This window comes from Gadus morhua, chromosome 17, assembly GCF_902167405.1.
Source record: "Gadus morhua chromosome 17, gadMor3.0, whole genome shotgun sequence".
Taxonomy (NCBI): Eukaryota; Metazoa; Chordata; class Actinopteri; order Gadiformes; family Gadidae; genus Gadus; species Gadus morhua.
In genome coordinates, this window is record NC_044064.1 from 20650359 (window position 1) to 20673158 (window position 22800).

The 22800-nt window shown below is 45.2% G+C and overlaps 2 long non-coding RNA genes across 2 annotated transcripts; one reads left to right on the plus strand and one right to left on the minus strand.

The window, feature by feature from the left end:
* Nucleotides 1-694: 694 nt before the first annotated feature.
* On the plus strand, nt 695-7314 carry LOC115529198 (uncharacterized). Its single transcript, XR_003973489.1, has 4 exons — nt 695-906; nt 2037-2147; nt 5689-5943; nt 7242-7314. It is a non-coding gene; the product is annotated as an uncharacterized LOC115529198 (long non-coding RNA).
* On the minus strand, nt 3372-4941 carry LOC115529203 (uncharacterized). Its single transcript, XR_003973493.1, has 2 exons — nt 4713-4941; nt 3372-3776 (listed from the first exon to the last, which is right to left on the minus strand). It is a non-coding gene; the product is annotated as an uncharacterized LOC115529203 (long non-coding RNA).
* Nucleotides 7315-22800: the final 15486 nt, after the last annotated feature.

Here is a 22800-nt window from a genome sequence, read left to right on the forward strand (position 1 = left end):
TCGTCAGGCTGGCTTGCCGTTTTCTTCGGTGGCATTTTGTCGTCTTTGCTTGCTTGGCTTCAGGAAGGAGTTAGTTATAGTATTGGAATAAAAGATGTTCCTTATGGTTTTTCTACATAGCTGCCTCAAAAATGCCTCCCTGATTAGTACGCAATGCTTTGCACAACTTTAATCTGAAGACCAGATCGATGCAACCGCACACGACCTGCTTCCTAGTGGCTATGTGGGGGCAGTTTATGTGCTTAAAATCCGTAACAATATCATTCTAAATAAATACAAAATGGTTTTAGGGGTGGGTTTAGGGAATAAAGCTAAAGGTTAGGTTTAGGATTAAAAACAAACTTTTTAAATTTTAAATGTTGAAGGGTTTAGGTTTAGAGAGAGTGAGAAGAGTGGTGGGGGTAAAAGGGTGGGGAGTCAGAGGTAAGGAGGTGTGGGATGTCTGTCCCTACATTCTCCCCTGCCTTTATGGGCATCTCTGATATCCTATTCACATCTCAAACCCAGAGGGCAGAGGGGTGATAGGACGTTGAAGGGTTTAGAGTTAGAGAGGGTGAGAAGAGTGGGGTAAGGGAGAGTGGGGAGTCGTATGGACTAAAATGTCCTGTAGGTTTTTATTACGGCGGTAGGACATTAGTATTTTAAAAGAAGCGAGTGGGGCGGTTTGAGGTATGGCAGAATTAAAATGTTGCTTTTTAGCTTGCTTGAGGGGGCCTAGTTGTCGCGAAAATGTAGTAATTAATGGAATTAACTTTTGTTCTGTGTTCTTTTTTTCAGGGAGAACGGGCCGGCCTGGCTGGAAGAGGGCGGTCACTTCCCCTTTAATAGTCAGAAGAAAACGTTTGGAATAGCCGCGAGGTCTAAGGGCCTTGAAAAGGGTCCTGGTGGCCTCCTCTACGTGATGAGGTAGAGAGCAGATGCGGTGGAAACAGATTAGTTGGGACTTGATGATGGAGCTGAAAGTATGCCTGGGATGGTAGCTGGTGTTAAATAATAAGGAATGCCTGTCAGTGTCTTTAAAATAAACCTTGGTTGCTAATGTTTTGTGTCCATCCTTCGTGTCTGTGAAGAAAACTACTGTGTCTAGGAAGGGGACCTGCTGGAGATGGAGAGTGTGTTTGAGTTTGATACGGGGGTGGTGTGAGAAAATGGTTAAATTCTGTTTCTGATTCGTCCCAGAGGCCAAAGATATCATCTAAGTAACGGAAATAGACTAGGGGGCGTGACGGGCATTTAAGGAATGCAGATTCCTCCCAGTCTGCCAGATAGATGTCTGTGTAGGCCGGTGAATATTTCCTTCCCATTGCGCAGCCGCATATTTGTAGAAAGAAGGATTTATCAAATAATAAGTTGTTGTGGGTAAGGGTAATTTCTAAAAACTTTAAAATAAATGTGTTGGGACGAGATGAATCCGGTGACGAAGACAATGCTTTCTTCACAGCCTCGAGGCCCAGGACAGTGTCGACGTTCGTGTACAAGGAGTCAACGTCGATTGAAAAGATAAACGTGTTATCAGGGACGGTGAGATTCTTCAACTTGTTGACAAAGGTGTATGTGTCCTTAAGGTAGCTCGGGTGAGTGTGAGATAGGGGGTTAATGTAAAAGTATGAACTCCGCCAGGTGGTATGATTCGGAGCCACAGTCGCTAACTATGGGGCGTCCTGGAGGAACCACGAATGGAACAGTCCAATTCTCTGGGGGTTTATGTATTTTGGGGAGAAGGTAAAATAATCTCGCCCGAGGGAGATCCGTGCCGTATAGGTAGTGTGCCTGTTTTGCGTTGATGAGATGCTTTTCCCTCATCTGGTCAATTAAAAGCCTAACCATTGTCTGAATCTCAAGGTACAGAGGATCCGTGAGAGGGCGATAGTAGACCGGGTCATTAAGTTGACGCGTCGCCTCCAGAATGTAATTAGTACGGTCCTGTATTACAATTTGCCCTCCCTTATCCGCCGGTTTAATAATAATCTCATGGTGAGATTTTAGTTTGTTGAGGGCCTGTTGTTGATGGACAGTAATATTGGCCTCCCCTACAGGACGTCGAGGTCGGAGGTCACGGAAGGAGCGGAGGTCCTGATCGATGAGCTGGCGTATAGGCTTCGAGACGGACTTCAAGGCTGGTTCCCAGATAGACGGCGTAGTAAAAGGTAAGTAAAAATAATCTGTGTTATATTTAAAATAATCGAGAATTTTTAACCGTCTGTGGTAAGTATGTAGATCTCGTCTCAATAGGTCACGGTCTGGGAGTGACGGTGTCGTGATGAAGGTGAGGCCTCGTTCGAGGATCTCCTGAAATAGTAACATAGTTACGCCATTAAATGCGTTTATGTAAACCTTTTTAGCGAGAAATGTGCATTTTACTTTTGTTACGTATTTTAAGAATCTAAGCTACCCACACATAGACCCAATGAAGCAGGACCAAACATAAGCCGTAAATACTATACATAGCCACAAGGGGAGCAAGACCTTATTGGAGGCTGCTCCAGCCACAGATAGCAGCGCTTTTATATATACGAAGAAGCCGAAGCCAGTACGGCACCCCGGCCACGCCCACTAGGCCACGCCCACTTGACGGTCTCTACCTGAGGACAAGGGGTGGAGATGGCCAGAGATCAATAGGTAGACGAGCAGAGAGCCCCCGGGCCTAAGCCCGGGGGCTTGAAGTAGATCACGGTATTTTCCTCTCACACGTGTTCTACACGATTCCTAGAATTCCCTCCGTATAGCTTCACTTACCATGCCGAAACATGCCGACGACTTTATAATAAATGAAGTGAGTTAAAGCAACCCGGGATTGGACAACTTTCTTCGAGAATATGCAACACTTTCATAATGTTCGCTCGGTGAATGTGAAGGATGTTTGGTTTGATAGTTATGACGAAGAGGGAACGCTCCATTCACTTGCATGGACAGCGTCTCTGGTTGCTATGCAACCTCAACGTCTTGGCGGACTATATCTCTGCTGATCAACACTACGAATGCTGGAAACACACCAGACACACCATGTGAAGTTTTTTAACCCGATTATTGTTATTTATATCTGAGATTATTTAATCTAACCCGATCCAAGCTCTATCATGCACCCAAACACGGCGGCGTTTGGGTTTCCTTCCTCGGACTCCTAAATCAAGCGCAGCCACAGGCGCGTAGCTGCGTACGTAGGACCATTTTTGACACAAAACGGTCAAGCAACATTTTAGCTGCGTTACGCACGTGAATCTTACGCGGGTTACGCGTTTGGTGTGTTCGTACCTTAAGCTAAGGTGACCAGATTTCTGAAATGAAAATCGGGGACATTTTCAATGCGGCGGGGAAAAATCCTTACATATTATCATTATGAAATAAAAAATGGGGACAAGTACTTTTTCATGTATTTTAACCAGCTTTTATTACACAAAAGGTCAGAGGCGCCATTAGGGGGCGAAAAGTTAGGACAATTCTGTGGGCCAGTGACTGACAGGGGCCCTTAAAAAATATTAGAACATTAGTTAGGTTAAAAGAAACATCATTAATGGATTTTAATAGAAAATGAAATTTATAATTAAACAAACACTTTCTCAGTATGCAGAATGTTTCCTGCATGTCTTCACAGTGTTATATTATCACAGCTCAGTGTCAGTAGATATTGTAAAGTTAGTATCGGACTATAAGATAATTGAAGCCTTCACAGGTAGAGGTGTGGTTACAGAAACTGCACATGGTTGGCGTTGCCTGTGTGTGATGGTGGGACCCAGTGTGATATCTTTTCATGGGGCCCAACATCCCTTGTGGCGCCCCTGCAAAAGGTTAATAAATCAAAATATCAGCACCCACAAATATCATGTATCAGTAGTGCACATAAGTGTCAAAAACACAAATATAGAATAATACGTCATGAGAAAAAAATCTCTCTTCCAAAGTTAAGTGTCATGTGCAAAGACAGCTGCCAGACCAGTAGCTAGTAAATATCATCAAGATGTAATTAATAATAATTACCAAGTCAAAACATATAAAAAGATGTAATACTCTCGTCTGTTCTCTTCTCCTTCAATGCTTTTCTTTTCTTCACCCTTCTTTCTTCTCTCCTTAGCTTCCCTCTGTTGTTTACTTCTTTATTTCCGCCTTTCCACACTATTCTCTGCTCTTTTCCTCTTCTCTCCTTCAGTGTTGTTTACTTATTTATTTATTTATTATACCTTTACTAAAAACAGTGACATATAAAACAGTGACTCAGGGCATCAGCTAATCAAATTGTCTGCATTTATAACTACTACAGTCATTGGTTACCCACACAGCCCGACACAAAAAACAGCAGCCTAACACACACAACTATCAACCATTGACTTATTATTAATTAATTTATTATTAATTAATAATATCATCATTATTATTATTTTAACAGTCTCAGGTCCCTATGCCTACAGGAAAATCATATGCTACCAAAGCAGTCTTCCACCTCCCCCTCTTCCAAAACAGAGCCACATACAATGCCATCACCTGGTAATCTCATGCTAACGTTAACATTACAGCTTCACTAATGACAGATATGAAAACATTGTCATGATGTTAACGTTCACTGACTTTTATTAAGTTACGTTAGGTCTTCAGTTCAGATAAACAATCATACTTATTTTAACGTTACATCACTACACACACACACACACACACACACACACACACAGCCAAGTCTACTGCCAATTCACGCAAAATAAATAACTTCATACACAACATACCATTTATGAGACCGCTGATCTTCTCTTTTTCATTTTTTGCCGCCTCTAGATTGTTGTTGTTGACGCTGCTGCGTCTGGTCATACGTCCTGATAACGTCTGTACGTCATACGACGTCTTCTCTGGTGATGCGTTAAATGACTACCGTAATAACTGGTGTTTGAGTCTGCGCGCATTTTTCCCCCATTCAGTGTCAAAATCGGGGACATTTCCGGGGACAGCTTTGACCGGGGACAGATCACCGAAAACGGGGACTGTGCCCGGAAATCGGGGACGTCTGGTCACCTTACCTTAAGCGTCGACAGTGTGTTGAGATAACCAGCACGTGAGTCAACGTCCTCGATATTCTCCCTCACAAAGTCATTAAAAGACTTGACACAACGGAGTTGGGTGGCGGATAGCCTGATAGATACCGTTATGAGGGGAATTGCAATGCGAGCCTGGGGGAATGTTTCTCTGGCCGTCCTAATTAAACGTCGGGTGTCCTTAATTATTGTGATAGCTGTCTGTTGTCTAAGGCAGTTGTCTATGCCAATAGACAATAAGATGAGCTTAGTGTCCGATCTGGCAGATGTGTGTTTCTGCAAGATGGCTGTTAGATGTCTTAATGTGGCTCCTGGAAAGCTATCTATCTGGATGTCGTCCATTTTTCTTTTTGGGATGCGGGCCAAGTTGGAATCGCCCGTGATAATCATGTGTTTTCTAATAGAAAGGGACCACATAGTGGCTTTGCGGTTCGTAGGGGGTGTATGCAGGGCTGGTGGTAGGAAGCACTGAGCATAGGGGAAGAGAAAAGGGAAGGAGAAGTCGGGGTTTGGCGACTCAGACCTTTCCCCACTGGGACAAGGGCAACAACAGCAGGAGTGGTCAGAGGAGGCGTGAGAGGGCAAGGGTGAATCTCCACGCAACCTGTGAGTGAGTCAGAGTTCTGAATTGAGCCATTCTTAGTGATGATTATCTTGTTCCTTGTCATGGAAGGTAACACCGCCTGACCAGGTGGTGGAGTGGTCAGCGCCGGCGAGGAGGACGACGGACAGAGTCGCTTCCGGGTCGCGGCACTTGCGAGGGAGAGACGGTTGGGTCTAGGGGCTGAGGAAGCGGGAATGGTGACTGGGGGCTCCGGGTCCGGCGTGGGAGATCCAAGGCTCGTCTCCAGGACGCCAGGAGGGTCAATGACTGCCGAGGTGGTCCGCACCGGTGGGACGACCGGAGGAGGACGTGGCCTGGTCACTGGTAAGCGTTGTGGGCCTTGTGGTAGCGGGACGCGGCTAGGTCGCGGTGGTTGAGGGGCAGATGTAGGAAAACGTTGGGTTAAGTTAGGGCATAGAGTTGGAAGGGTAAGAAGGGAAGGAATAGTTAGTGGCCTGGACGGTAGCATTACAGTTTTTCTCAGACGCTTTGGTACATTTCTCAGATCAGAATTGAAATTTGCAAAGCAGTAAGTGCATTTCTCAAAACAATGTGTTCAAATAGCAAAACACCATGGATTAACTGCAAAAGCCAGCCTCTTGCTCAAAATCCTTAGTTCATCTCTAAAAAGTAAATATCTGTTTCAATGAACATGTCAGTGCCATCAGAATGACAAGTCCTTGTGTCATTGTCTACGGATAAGACAGTCAAATTGCTTAGTCATGTTGTCAATATAACAGTGTCCTCTGGAGGGATGTTCTGATGTAAACTATGTCTAAAGTTTTGAAGACAATTACTGTAAATTGTAAGTTACACCTTAGTGTATGTGGGAGATTGATTGCAAGAGATTGGACAAGATTCACATTTAAGCTTTGACTATTTGTGCTGTAATTTGTTGACAGACCATGTCATTGCTCGAAATGTGAACATAGGAAAATCTCCTTAGGGTAAACTGTACATGCATTGCTGTAGGAATTACAGTGCAGTCATCCTACAACTCCTGACGTTCCTGTCTGTTGGGCCACAAATTCTCAGACAATGTAACATTGTGTTGCTCCAGCTATATACTTGCCAGTTCATGGCTCAGGAGAGGCACCTTTGAGCTATTCCAGTACTGGTTGATCGTTGGTTGATCTAACACTTCACAGATTTCCCTTCTTTAGGGAAAGTCAAGATTCACCTGGTAGCAATTGACCAATTCAGGACAGATATAGAAAAAACAAAAAAAAGAGTCTAATGCCAGTGTATAGAAATGTATAGAAATAGGCTTGACATATGACAACTTGTTCAACCATTTTGAATGTAAAGACTTATGCAATGAACTAATACCTAAAAGTTGTGGGGGTGAGACTATTCCATAGAGACCATTACAATACATTTTGATCAACATGATATAAGCAATTGATAATGTAGGAAAGAGCAGAGAATTGTACATAATCATGTGCATGGATGTACCAAAGCATTCGCAACGTGTTCAAATAAATGAGAAACTGTTTTTTTCATGTGCACAAGTGACACACTGATGTGAAGATTGAACAGGTAGTTTTGAGAATTTCAATTCTGATCTGAGAAATGAACCAAAGCGACTGAGAAAAACTGTAAGGTGTTTCGATGCTTGAAAGGTGCCATAGTGGACTGTGGTCGTCTGGGAAGCGGTGGAAAGGCCCCAAGGTCCGAGAGGAGCAGTGGAGTGGCAGGCGGTGGCGGATCCGGGGCCGACAGCAGCAGCCGCAGTGCGGAGATGGAAGACGGAGTAAGGGGTCTGGCATAGCGCTGGTGGGCCCACCGAAGGGCTCTGTCGAGGGCCTCATTGTTAAATGGCCCCAGGTTAGTATGGATCTTTGCTATAGTATGTGTATAATGTTGTATTAAGGTCTTTACATTTATGATCATGTACTCCATTGTGTTCTCTTTGATTTGGTTTAAGACCAGATCGTCAGGTGCCGCCGGTTTAATGAATGTTGTAAGTTGAGCCACTTTCCTAGCCATCCCTAATGGTGGGATGCCTGTTCTAATAGATTCTTCTAGAAATTCTGTATGATGAATTGATTGTAATATTTGAAAATAATGTTTTATTAATTTCGGGTCTAGATCGGTTGAAGGACTCGTCCCGACCGGAGTCAATTTTATGTGTTTCTGTGGGTCTGTAAGGTGAGTGGGCCTACCCAATAGGCTAAACCTATTTCGAAAATCATTAGCCATTTCGTTAGAAGATAAAATGGAATGAAAATAAAAAAGGCCTAGGACTATTTACAAAAAGAGGAGGGGGTTTGGGAGTTGGAGTTTTTAAAAAAGAACCAACATAGAGGAAAGAAGGAAAAGATAAAAGAGAGATGTAAAATCCACCAAATTAGAATAAGGTTAAAACCGTAGCTTGCAAAAGATGGCGATTAAAACAATAGATGCAGTTGTAACCATAAGATAAACAAAGCATGTAAAATAATAATAATGTCATAACCGGTCAGCTGGTGCAATGTCTTTTAGCTAGGAGGCATGGTTAGCTTAGCAAGAATAAAATCGATTTCCCCAATCGGTTCCGTCGAGTAGTCTTTAGCTGGGAGGTAGGCTGTGCTTGGGTTAGGTGACAGGATGTCGTTGATCCGCCCGATGGGGTTGTAGAATATCCCAAAAACTGATTACAGTCCAAAGTTAAAAAAAGCTGAACACGTAGATGTCTCTGTACTCACCAGCCAAAAAAGCATTTGAAGGAGATTCGATTAAAACCAAAGGGAATGAGGTAATTTCCACAGGTGTTAAAAAAGAATAAAGTTGAATCGCTCCAAAATGCAGGTTGACCAAGTAAAAACAGACTTTGTTTGAGTTAAAACAAACAAAGTAAAATAATTAAAATAAAGTACATCCAAATTAAAAACTCCAAAGTTGCTAAAACAACAGTTCACCAGAATAACTGACTTTACATCCACAGAAATAGAGAGCGTTCCTAACGTTTCACCCGGTTAGGCTTCGTCAGATGAAGGGTTAGGGCTAGGGTTAGGGTAAGGGCTACTTACCACTTTTGAAAAACGTTTTTTTTTAGCTAGTTCGGGCATACAGACGGGCGTGGGAATTCGGCGACCACCCTCGGATAGGTCTAGGCCCAGCGGACTTGCTCAAGAAATGTTTTTTTGGGTACTGCAATTTCGTTTTTAAAACTTTAAAGTGAAGCATTTTTTTTTTACAGAGGGGCGTGGACATTCTGAATAGTGCCAGTGGTAGCCCTTGGGCCCCTCTCCATACCCTAGAAATTTGGCGCCCCTAGTGGCAACTTTCTAGGGTATGGAGATTATTTTGTCAATACTGCAGCAGAAATGCAGTTATGCTAGTGTAAGTTTCAAACAACAACCTCAGATAAAAGGGTACATTTTCAGCACAATGCCCTCTAATGCCTGTGAAAACTTAGGCAGATTCTTTTTACAATAATGCAGCAGAAATGCAGTTATGCTAGTGTAAGTTTCAAACAACAACCTCAGATAAAAGGGTAAATTTTCAGCACAATGCCCTCTAATGCCTGTGAAAACTTAGGCATATTCCTTTTACAATAATGCAGCAGAAATGCAGTTATGCTAGTGTAAGTTTCAAACAACAACCCTTGACTTTGTAAAAAAGGTACAAAGTCTTGGTTGGAGTGGAACTCAACTGTGCCTACTCTTGGCTGTAAAGCTGGGTATTCAGCCCATGAATTTTTGGGGACATCTTTTTCCCACCAAGCTCCATCAGGAATTTTTGCACAAACTCAAGGGTGTACTGCAGATTTTTTGGATATTTTATGTTGAGAGCGTAGGTGAGTCCGAAGAACATAGCAACAGCCGGTGCTATTGTGGGCACCTCTCTGAGGACCTCTGTTCCGTCAATGACGATTTTAATGTCCTCGTTTCCACTGACGATTGCCATGGCTGCTTCATTTTCCTGCATATCCTGCACACACAAAAAAAATCAACAAATGAGGACAATTAGAAAGAGCATTTCCTGAAGACAATGCATGTCAATGCTGAACAACATACAGTGCTATGTTGCATCTTAAAACAAAAGTTGGTAATAAGGTATTGTCTGTGTTAGTGTGAGAGATTCCCTTACCTGGCATTCTTTAATGAGGTGATGAACAGGTTCACCCAGGTAGATCATCAAAGATTTGAAGATGCACTCTCTTCTAGGTATTATTAAAAGCACATACACCCTGTACGTCTGTACAGAAGATGGCGGACGGCAGTGAGTGAGACGTGTGGGTCCGACTCTCTTGGGGAGAAAGAATGATTTTATACCCCTAATCAACTCGTTGCTAACTACAAATACGTTCTCTTTATATGTCGATGTTGATTTATTACGCTATCTGCCGTTTGGGACTTCTAGGCAGGCTTGCGTGAGTTAACCCAAACAAACAAACAAACTGCGTGAGTTAACCCAAACAAACAAGCAAACAAACAAACAATTCCAAACTCCTGTGTATGTCTCCTAAGACCCGAGCCACACCAGTGATGGAGAAAATTCAGGCAACGCTGGACACGCTGGTGGCATCGAACGCCAATCTTACCAGTAAAATGGATAAACTAGACGCTCTTTCCAAGAAAATCGACAAACTAAACACTTCAGTGAATTCTATCGGTGCGCGGCTGGAGTCAACCGAGGCCAACTTGCTTTTGCAAACCAACAAGGTGGCAGCTCAAGAGTTGGTCATTAAAGCCCTGGATCATAAACTTGAAGAAGCGTTGAACGCAATTGACAACCTTGAAAATCAATCCAGGCGAAGGAATCTCCGTTTGCTGCACCTGCCAGAGAAGAGCGAGGCAGGCTACAACATGGAGGCCTACCTGGCTAAGACCCTCTCCGCTCTCCTATCCATTCCACTGAAAGAGCATGACATCGAATTTGCCCATAGGCTTGGTCCATTGGTCGAGCAATCCAGACCCCGCACGGTGATATTCAAGCTTCACCATCTACAAAAGAAGATCTCCATTATGGAGGCAGTGAAATCCACCCTGTTTGAGCTCAAGGCCCTTCCCGGCGTGAAGCTACGGATTACTGAGGATATGTCGGTGCGTCGGAGGAAACTTCGGGACCAATACTGGCCGCTGCGCGAGCAGCTCCATGGCAAAAATGTAAAGACCAGAGTCCGGGACCCAGGCACCCTCCTTGTCTGGATTGGCAATGAACAGTTGAAGTTCGGGAGCTTAGAGGCGGCCACGACCGCTCTGAAAGTTAAATTCCCCGACCTGAAATAGGCTAGAGCCAGCGCTATTACATGCGCTTTGGGGAAATAAGAGTAGGCCTAAGTTACGAGTAGTACTGCTCCCCCATTATCTTTTGGTTTTTCTGTCCAGCCTATTTCTATTTTTTCCCTTATTCACTTCGTGGACTGGCCATTTGGGACTTCAAAATATTCTAATTGTTTATTGCTGTACAAGTCTGTACTTAAAATATTGCTAAAAAAATAAATAAAAAAAAAAGTCGATTGCACAGCCTTGTGGAAGTGAGTTGCATGCCAGACGTCGTTTTTTGTTGTTGTCGTTTTGCCTCCTTTTTTGGTTGGTTGGTTTGCTTGATTGTTTTTGTCCTGGCTTTTGTTTTGTTGGAGGCTATAGGCCTGTATACGGTTATACGGTTCTCTGTATATTGACTATTGACTGCTGAAAGTCCAATGTCATTATTTGTTTATTTATTTATCTTCATTCATTCTTTCTCCCCCTTGGAGTTTTCCTATAGGGACCCGCCTTCTAGCGTTAGGTGGGTGGGTTATGATAGGCTTACATGGTTGCATCTGGCAATATCCATGTATTGGTAGTTTTGTCTTGTCTTGTGGGAGTGTGTGTGGGGGGGGGGGGGTGGTGGGGGGGGGGGATTCACTTGCTGCTTTGTTCCGTGTGTGTGTGTGTGTGTGTGTGTGTGTGTGTGTGTGTGTGTGTGTGTGTGTGTGTGTGTGTGGGGGGGGGGGGGGGATACAGGTCTTGCTCTGCCTGCTCTTTTTTCTGTTATTTACAGCTCAGATCTTATCTTATGTACCACCACCTGAATGACTAAATTAACCGTGATTTCTTTTAACGCATGTGGCCTTAATTTGCCCCATAAACGCACAAGTTTTCTGGATGTACTAAGAAGAGAGAGAGTGGACATAGCCTTGGTCAGCGAATCCCACTTGCTTCAGAAAGATGTCCATAAGCTACAAAATAAACATTACGTTGTAAAGACAAATGCTTCAGCCCTCAATAAAACAAAAGGCGTAGTAATTGTGGTCCGCCATAACTTTCAGGTCACCAATTTAGGTGTTGGGGGCGACTCAGAGGGTAGAATCACTTTTATGAAAACCATCATAGAAAACAAGAAAATTTCATTTTTATCTATTTACGCACCTAACAGCTTTGATCCTGATTTCTATATACGTTTGTCCAATATCATGCATGACCTGTCTGATTACCGATTATTTATTGGGGCAGACTTTAATGCGGTTTGGGTCCACTCTGTGGACAGGACGGCTGTAGTACAGGGCAGTGATCAGAGATCAGCGTCGGTTGCATTGAGGAAATGGGCTCAGGAACTTCAGTAATAGATATATGGCGCGTTACCAATCACAATAAACAAGACTTCTCGTTTTTTTCGGCAAGACATCATTCATTTTCCAGAATAGACTTCATTTTTGTATCGAAGGATCTCCTCAAAAAGCTAAGCACGGACATGATCCCCCTGGCCTTCTCAGATCACAAGGCTGTCATCTGTAGGGCTAACCTTTCCGTATCTCGTGACCGCGCCCCACGCTGGCGCGTCAATACCTCTTTGCTGCGCAATGAGAGCTTTTTGGTGCAACTGTCGTAGATTAATCGAGATTTAAAACACTTAGACTAATTCAAGAGAGAGAGAGTAAAAGAAATCGAGGGGTCCGGAGCAAGAATTGAAAAAGACTTTATCGTGAAGAAAAACAACAACGACAACAGCCTGAGTGGGTTTGCAGAGTCACTGTCGAACATAGACTCCAGCTCCTCTTTATGCACATACACACATACAAGAATTTCTTTGTTACATTGGAGGTTCCCTTTGTTCCAATGGGGTTTCCGCCCAGTCAATCTTCGTCTCAGCATGTTATCAACCGCGCCCTGGTCTGAGGTCAGCATGGATTGACCTCGTTAGCCAAGATGACCCAGGGCTGACAGACTGAGGTCAACATGACTTGACCCCGCAGTTCCCAGGACATTTCTGTTTACCATCTGCTCTGAACAGACTCTGCAAGCATCTTGTGGTTTCCACAATTAAAAATATAAAACCTATTAATAATCATGGTTTACCATAGAATATACTCACTAATTTCTACCACACAACTTGAATCTGGCCTAGCAGAATTCATATCTTTTAACTTGCATTCAGTAGAGGACACTCGTGTCCTATGGGATTCTGTAAAAGGCTATATTAGAAGTAACTGCATATCGTTTTCCTCTAATTTAAACAAAACGCGTCAACGCAGGATTCTTGAGCTGGAGGGTGATCTCGGGCAACTAGAAGGTACTATGCACAACAACGTAACTCCTGACTCAATCACCCAACGTAATAAAATAAAAGAGGAGCTGAATTCCCTATCCCGACAGCACGCTGAATTTCTTATCCATCGTACGCGCCAGCACCATTACTTTGAGGGGGCCCGCCCCAGCCGGTCACTTGCCTTAAGCCTTCGTGCCAGTGAAAACTTTGCGCACATACCCGCCATTAAAACACCAGCTGGCGCTCTAGTAACGGACCCCAAATTAATTAATGAGACATTCCGCTCCTTTTATTCCAACTTGTATAGTTCTGAAGTTCCTCATGACTCTTCTAAATTTGATTTATTTTTCAAGAATTTAAATCTTACTAAATTGCTGCCCCATGAGGCTACGTCTCTGGACAAACCATTTACCCTACTCGAATTGGAGAGGGCTTTACGCAGTCTTAATAAAGGCAAATCGGCGGGTTTTGACGGAATTCCTCCAGAACTATATTTACAGTGTTGGTCTCAACTTGGCCCTCTATTGCTGAACATGATCAATCATGCCATTTCAAGTGGTTCCTTTTCAAGAGATGTTAACACCGCTACAATCACCTTACTCCATAAAAAAGGAGTAAGGTGATTGCGTTATCGTCCTATATCGCTCTTGAATGCTGACGTTAAACTTTTTGCTAAAGTGCTTGCACTAAGGCTTGAACCCCTTATGAATAAGCTCATTCACCCTGACCAAACTGGCTTCGTAAAATCTCGCTTATCCTCTGATAATGTTCGCAGACTTTTGCACATTGTCGAAGCTTCAGCTGAGGTCCAAACGCCCTGTGCTGTATTATCTCTGGACGCAGAAAAAGCTTTTGATCGCCTTGAATGGCACTATTTATGGGCCGTCCTTCAGCATATGGGATTTGGTATCCATTTCATCAACATGATTAAAACGCTCTACGCCTCCCCTTCAGCCATGGTAATGACTGGCAATATCTGTTCTTCGTTGTTTCCAGTGGGCCGCAGCTCTAGACAAGGCTGCGTTCTTTCTCCACTTTTATTCATTTTATCTTTGGAACCTCTGGCCCAGACGGTGCGTCAGTCAACCCATACTCCTGTTATTGTCCATGGAACAGATCATTTCATCTCTCTTTATTGTGATGATATTTTGCTTTATCTTGGTGATGCAATTAAATCTACACCACATATTTTGTCTATATTTGATAAATTCGGGAGTATCTCTGGCTACAAAATAAACTGGTCTAAGTCAGCTCTCCTTCCTCTAAACGACACTATGATGCATGCTTCCTTACCAAACATTATTCCAGTAGTTGACCATTTTAAATACCTAGGTCTATCGATTTTTCCTTCATTACAAACTACAGTCTCGGTTAATTATAACTCGACTCTCAGGCAGGTGGAATCCGATTTGGAGCGTTGGTCGTCCATTCCTAATTCATTTCGAGCAAGAGCTTCTATCGTAAAGATGAACATCCTACCCCGAGTCAACTTCTGTAGTTCAATGCTTCCCTTAGCTCCCCCAGTTGGTCACTGGGATAAACTACATACATTTGTTTCCAGGTATGTCTGGAAAGGGAAACGCCCACGGATTAAAATGTCTATTTTGCAGAGGCACAAACTCTCAGGTGGCCTTGGACTTCCAAATTTCCAGTTTTATTTTTGGTCCTCAACCCTTCGTTCTCTTCATACCTGGTTAGATCCAGAGGCTCAGGTAGCCTGGCATTCATTAGAGGAACATCTAGTAATACCACATAGGCTTCAGGATGTTATTTACTCAAACATCCCTCTCAAAATGTGTAAATCCAAATTTGGCTCTTTAATCTCGCATCTTGTTGCCGTATGGAGAACTGTGGAATCACACTCTAGCACTCACTTTAAATTCCATCCTCACCTTCCTTTATTTAATAATTTCGCCCTTTGCTTGGGTGGTCACCCGATGTCCTTCCCTCAGTGGAGGGATAAAGGGATTAATACCCTTTCTGACATTATGTCAGATAATGCGCTCAGATCTTTTCAGGACTTGAAATCGGATTACAATTTACCCGGCACCTCCTTTTTCTTCTACCTACAACTCCGCAGCGCCTTACGGGCATACAGAGTCCCCTGGGGTGAAAACATGGTGCCTCACTGCTCTATACACATTTATGTCCAAAAATGCAGAAAAACCTTTGCAAGTGGATAGTCGCTGGAGCCATGATCTCTCAATTGCACCTTCTTCAATCAATCTGTCCATAGTCTGGTCAAAGCTTGACCTATCTTCGCGTAATCCCAACCATCAGATGATTCACTACAATTTCATACACAGACTCTACTGCACTCCTCATAAATTATTCTTGATGAAATTAAATCCATCTCCTAACTGCCAGCTATGCTCTCTAGGTACTATAGGTACCTTTGTTCACATGGTCTGGGAGTGCCCTGGGGTGAGCGACTTTTGGAGTATGGTATCCAATAGGATGTCTATAGTAGTTGGGCGTTCCATCCACTGCTCCCCAACTATCTTATTGCTGAGTGATTTTACGGGTCTAGATCTTTCTCTGATGCACCAACGCTGGTTTTTGGTAGGCCTTACTGCTGCTAAAAAGCTTGTAGCACAGAGATGGAAAGCTCCTCATGACCTGTCCTACCAACATTGGGTGAACACAGTCATAGATCTGGCTAAATTAGAGAGATCTGTGGCCAGCATGCATGGCGCCCAAGCTAGAAATATTAGCTTATGGTCCACCTTTATCAACAGTATGTTGGGAGGGTAGTCATGGCCAGTGTTGGGAACGTTACTTTAAAAAAGTAATTAGTTATAGTTTGAAGGGAAAAACGGTCTGTCTAGTTACTGGACCAGATTAAATGAGACGGAGAGGTAATAAAGTCTGTCGGCACGAGGACCTTGGATTTATTAAGTAAAGTGGCAACGGTTATACAGAGTCATAAGCGTGAGAAATCGAATATGTCTAAGTCCCTAATCAGCGCTGATGGTTCGTCCAGAGCTTCACCTCCGTGGAAGGTCTGCTTCAGAAGAAGATGAAGAGTCCCTGTGTGATACAGTTTTATGCTGTATCCTCCTCTCGATGAGGTGTGTGCGTTTGAGGTGTGTGTGGTTCTGTGTGTTTTTGCTTGGCCTTTGCTCCCAGGCTCTGGTGTGTATCCCTTGTGTTCTTCCTAACGGGGGAGAGCTTCGAAATGTCTCCTGTGTGATAAATTAAAACGGGGAGTGCCCCCCCGAAATGTCTCCTGTGTGATAAATTTAAACGGGGAGTGCCCCCCCGAAATGTCTCGTGTGTGTGATAATTTAATGTGGCTCTCAGGCCCTTGGTATGGGCAGGTGTTTCTCTTGGTTCCTTCTAACGGGGGAGAGCTTCAAAGTGTCTCCTGTGTGATAAATTAATGTGGCTCTCCCGTTCTTGAGGATGACTGGTGCATTGTCTGAGTGTCCATCATCTGCCAGCCTGGGAAATGGGGCCTTCGGCTCCGGCCTTGACCTGACTATATATTATCATGTTTGTGTTCGTTGGGTTAGAGCAAGAGTTGACTATATTGTAATGTGTCTGCCCTGTGATGTGCTCATCAGGCTAGGGTAGGAGTTCGCTATATTTGTAATGTACATGTGATGTACTCAGCAGGTTATTTTTCCCAACAGCATACTTTCAGCTCCATCATCAATGCACAACTAATCCGTTTCCACCGCATCTGCTCTCTACTCCACCACGTAGAGGAGGCCACCAGGACCCTTTAAGGCCCTTAGACCCCGCGGCTATTCCAAACGTTTTCTTCTGACTATTAAAGGGGAAGTGACCGCCCTCTTCCAGCCAGGCCGGCCCGTTCTCCCTGGAAAAAAGAACACGGAACATAGGTTTATTCCATTCATTTCAACATTCTCGAGACAACTAGGCCCCCTCAAGCAAGCTATAAAACAACATTTTAATTCCGCCTTACCTCAAACCGCCCCACTCGCTTCTTTTAAAATTTTAATGTCATACCGCCGTAATAAAAACCTGCAGGACATGCTAGTCCATACGGCACTCAACGAAGCAATACGCACAACCTTTGACCCCTATTTTACCAACCTGAAGTACATCTACAACTGTCGAGCCGGTGTCCCCATCTCGCAAACCTTCACACTACTCTCCTGCAATGTCGTCTACGCCATCCAGTGCAAACTATGCAGGACCATCTATGTGGGCGAAACGGTTGCTACTATTAAACAGAGGTTATACCAACACATTTACCATATTCAGAAAGGAAAAAATGATAAACGGCTCTATACTCACTTCATCTCACATCATATCAACAACTTTTCATTGTCCGGTCTAGAGACCAATGTCGGTTGGTCCCTGGTCCAGTGGAGAGCTGCTGAGAGAAGGTGGATCTTTAGGCTTTCCTCCACAGCCCCGTTTGGCCTAAATGATGATCCGTCTCGCCCCTCCATCCGTCCCGGTCCTAAAACATAGCCACTCCATCAGTTCCTTACCATAACCTCTTCCCTCCCCCTCTCCTAAACATAACCTTTCTCCCTTATTTTATTCCTTTTATTGATTTTATTTCATTTTGTTTATTTTATGGAAGCAAAAGTTTTTAACGTATTTTAATTGCATGTGCCCGTGCCCTGCTCCTGTTACATGTTAGTAGTGCATGGGAGACTACATGATAGTCCCATGTACTGCTGCATGGCGCATGAGGGAGCGCCCTAACCCAAACCTAACCCTAACCCCTAACCCTAACCCTAACCCAAGAGGAACAAGCAACACCACCTTCTTCATCCCCGTCTTCGTCAAAGTGGTCATGTACTCTGCACTCCTGTTGCCGTGTCCTGTTACCGTGACGCCCTGTTGCCCTTTTGGGCTCTTCTTTGGGTTTGTGGCTGCTGTTGCTCTTCGTGTGTTTTTGTGTCTCTCTTCTCCCCCTCCCCCCCTCATCTAGGATCCACCACCTGGACCTGGTCGTGTATGTCCGGTTGGACTGCCCTCACCAACACCACCATCTCCTTCATCCCCAACTCCATCACCTCATCTTGGACCCTGCACTCTGGTTGTCATGTTCCGTTATCGTGATGTTCTGTTGCCCTATAGGGCCTATTAAGACTAGTTCCTACTGTTGTTGTTGTTACTCCCATCGCCTCCTGTTTACCCTCCCTGTCTACATCCTTTGGTCAGGGCCATTTGGAACGTCCGGCTGGACCGTCCTTACCAACAACACCATCTCCCTCATCTCTGGTTCCCCTCGCCTTATCCACACCTGGATCTGGGCGCACATGTCCGGCAGGACCGCCCTCACCAACAACACCACCTCCTTCATCCCCGATTCCATCCACTACCCAGATCTGGGCGCGCAGGTCCGGCTGGACCGCCCCAACCAACAACACCATCTCCTTCATCCCCATTATTCTAGACCTTGCACTCTTGCTGCCATGTTCTGCTATCGTTAGGCTATGTTGCCCTTTAGGGCCTGCTCTAGATTTTACGGTTGCGTCTGTTGTTGCCCCCACCGCCCCCTGTCTACAATCTTTGGTTCTTGTATTCAGGGTTATTTGGCAAGTTCTTTACAATGTTTAGAATATTCTCATGTGGTCCCGTGTGTCCCTCCTCAAACCGTATGTTTTTTTGCATTGTTACTATCATTAGTGTTACAGCTATTATTATCATTATTATTAGGATGGGTGTGCATGTGCGCATATATGTGTATACATGTATGGGTATGTATACATATATAGTGGTTATGTTTAGGGCCAGAAGGGGGTGTGGTTAGGGTGAGGGCCCCTTGTTACTGCCCCGCCCAGCCCACCGTCCCCATCCTAATCCTGGCCCTCACCCTAACCACATCCCATTGTGGCCCTAAACATAACCACTCCATTGCCTGGCCCTAACCCTAACCACACCCCCTTCTGGCCCTAAACATAACCACTCCATTGCCTGGCCCTAACCCTAACCACACCCCCTTCTGGCCCTAAACATAACCACTCCATTGTCTGGCCCTCACCCTAACCACACCCCCTTCTGGCCCTAAACATAACCACTCCATTGTCTGGCCCTAACCCTAACCACACCCCCTTCTGGCCCTAAACATAACCACTCCATGGCCTGGCCCTCACCCTAACCACACCCCCTTCTGGCCCTAAACATAACCACTCCATTGCCTGGCCCTCACCCTAACCACACCCCCTTCTGGCCCTAAACATAACCACTCCATTGCCTGGCCCTAACCCTAACCACACCCCCTTCTGGCCCTAAACATAACCACTCCATTGTCTGGCCCTAACCCTAACCACACCCCCTTCTGGCCCTAAACATAACCACTCCATTGTCTGGCCCTAACCCTAACCAGACAGACTATTATATTCCCTCTCTTCTCCCAAGTGCTCCCTGCATCTGGTTTTCTGGCGCCATCTGCTGATGCCCCTGCGCATCCCAAATTGCCCCATATACACTGTGTGTGTGCCATACATATTGTATGTATTTATAATCTCTATTCTCCCAAATTGCCCCATATATACTACATGTGTTTGACATATTGTATATATTTATTATCTCTGTTCTCCCAAATTTCCCCATACATACTGTATGTATGTTTTACACATTGTATATATTTATTATCTCTATTCTCCCATTGCCCCATATATACTGTATATGTTTTAGACATATTGTATATATTTATTATCTCTATTCTCCCAAATTGCCCCATATATACTGTATGTATGTTATACATACTGTATATGTATATGATACATGTGGATATATGTGGTCCCCCCCTAAGCCATATCGACGCGCTCCCTTGCCCCAGCCCCGGGTCTACTACCCCGCGCCTTCCCCGCACCGCGTGGCACGCAGTAGCCGCGGAGCTAACGCCCGTCGCGGAGCTAACGCCCGTCGCGGAGCTAACGCCCGTCCGACCCACCGACCCGTTGCTGGTCACCGTGATGCCCCACGGCCCCGCCATCACCAAGTACCCCGTCCTAATGACCCCAGGTCCCGTGCTTCACCCCCCTCCCCCCGTCCCGTGGCCTTAGAGACCGCCACCGCCGCACGCCCGGGACCTTCCGGCCTGGCGCCGGTTCACGGTAGACCTCAAGTCCCCGACGCACCACGCTCCTCTGACCCGGATTTCGCCCTTAAGAACAGGGTTATCCTAGCCGCCATTAAGGCAGCACACCACCTCGCCAGGTACAGCGACCCAGAACCCCCTGCCTTCATCTCCCGACTCGCCGGCACCCTTACCACCACCATCCGCCCCGCCGTCCCTAACGCCACCACCATGGCCCTGATTGATGGTAATGCGAGGAACTGGGAGTATAACACCACAACCAATCTCATTGACCACTATAAGGCCACGGTCACCAACAAGTTGAGGGTCCTCTCACAGCTCGCGGACCCCTCTTGGCGTCGTAACTTCGACATCGCCTCCTCTTGGGCTGTACGCCACTTTGGGCACCGCCTGCAACAAGACACCCTCGAAGACCTGAGGACTAGGATCCGGCACCAACTTGAGGTCTCTGATCCCACCGATGACCACCCTCTGCTCTCCGGTGTTCTGCCACTTCCCTTTACTCCCGCCCTACCTACCTCAGGAGCCCCGTCGCCGGCTGACGACCCTGGGACCCTTCGTGGTACTGACCGAGATGTCCGCTCCCGATCCGTCTCCCTCTTCTCCTCCCTTTCCATCCCCTTCTCTCCCCCCCACCGCCCTACTCCTCTCCCTTTCCTCCCCTCCCCCTTCCCCCCTCCCTCTGCCTCCTCTTCTTTGGCCTCTACGATAGGACCCATAAGGGCGACCAGGGGGCCATCCGCAACCTAAGAGCTGCGCTCAGAATGGCCCATGTGGCCTTCCCCCATGCTCGGGTCCTCGTACCGGAGGTTAATTTCTCCAGGTTCCTCCCGCACGCCGAGCAGGACAATTTGCGTCGCCTGAACGCATACATCGTCGCCCACTGCCACTCCGTCCCCGCTCTACCGAGAAATTAGTTCTCTACGGAAAGAGACGGTATCCACTGGACCCACCCCACGGCTAGCCTCTTCCTGGACCATTGGGTGCTACCTCAGCACGTCCTTCGTCTTAACCGCTGCGCAATTCTCTGTTCTTGATAAGGGCCTTACCTTTATCCCCTCCAAGGGCGTTGGCTCTCAGGGTGCATACGACCAGGTCCGCTCCGACCTGCAGGAATATCACCGTAGGGTGAAACTCGCGGTTCATTTTGAAAATCACCCGCCCTCCGCCCGGCCCCCCTTCACGTCTAGGTCCTCTTGGGTCCCCCCCGCGCACAACCTCCCGCCAGAGGTTCTCCATTTAGTCGACTCGGACCTCACCTTCTTCCACGATTCGTTTCGTATCGTTCCACCGTGCGATAACCTACACTGTAAACGATTTCTGTTGTTTTCACATTAATATTACTGTAATGTCATCGGTTTCTTACTGTATTTGCGTTATGCAATAAAGTACTGTCGATTTCGTTGTTTTCACAGTACTATTACTGTTATAAGAAATGTATCTTACTGTGTTTGCGTTCGACAGTAAATTACTGTTTGATTTGCAAATGCATTCTGGGAAATATTACACTACTGTCAATTTTAATACAGTAATAATAAAAACCGGTAAAAAGAACTTCAAGTCTCCATTTTAATCACATCACATCATTGAACCATGGTCCAAACAACTCTGATGATGGACCTTTCTTTATTTTGTGGTAAGTTTTTAAAAATTGTTCTTTAAAATTTGTGAGGTCATAAGGCATAAGGTGACAAGTTGTAGCATACTTTAGTCGAGTATCTGATGTTTGACAGCTATTGCCATGGGGATAATAATAATGAAACGGAATTTTGGTTAGTTTTATTTCTAACATTATTCTATCAACACAGACATTTAAATCTATAGTCTGGCGTTATAATTGATTTACCTCGGGTGTACTGTGGAGTGGGTAAGACTTTTTAATAGCAGGCTCAAAAGGTTATTGAGCTAACGGTCCTCCCGCTGCGTATTGCGGGTGAAACTAAAAGTAAGAAGACGACGCTGATTAATGTCTGTCGCGTTTCCAAAATAAAACTAACTAACTTCATCTGGTTTCGATCGAGGTAGTCTCTGCTATGCAGCTATGAGGTCCAGACCAATTACTTATAAAACATTTATCGGCGCTACATCTGTTAATCGGGGGTTACATCTCATTTTAGTGTGTGCCTCTCTCCCCTATATATTGTAATGACCTCGCCGGTGACATAATGATGTCGAGTCATTAGTAGTTGAAGGTCACCAGGTCACTGAAACCCGTAACGTCGTAACCGTTGGCAGAAAACCAACCCAAAACAAACCCCGGTTACCTCGGCAACCCCCAACACGGTCTCACTCGCGTGCAGGCCCCCACCCTCCTGTTCTTCCAAGGCCCTCCCTCAGCTGACCTAATGATTCGCCCCAACGCTGATTGACAAGAAGACCATTACAATACATGCACATAGAACAACTGGCATAACGGACAACGAAATATAATGCAACACATAACACACAAACTATTTACTGTCCCAGGGTCGCTACATTATGATGCGTTGCCGCTGACAGTCTGTATCTCCGACGTGATCATCGTCATTTACACATCTTTAACACGTATTCCCTCAACAGGGTGATCATGTAATGTCCGTAGCTATTTAATTAAAGTTTTTTTTTGTGTCGGTTTGGCATATTTTCGGCGTTTTTCCCACTTTACTTTTTCAAATTCTGGAATATATATGCCAATACCACATTGTCCTTTG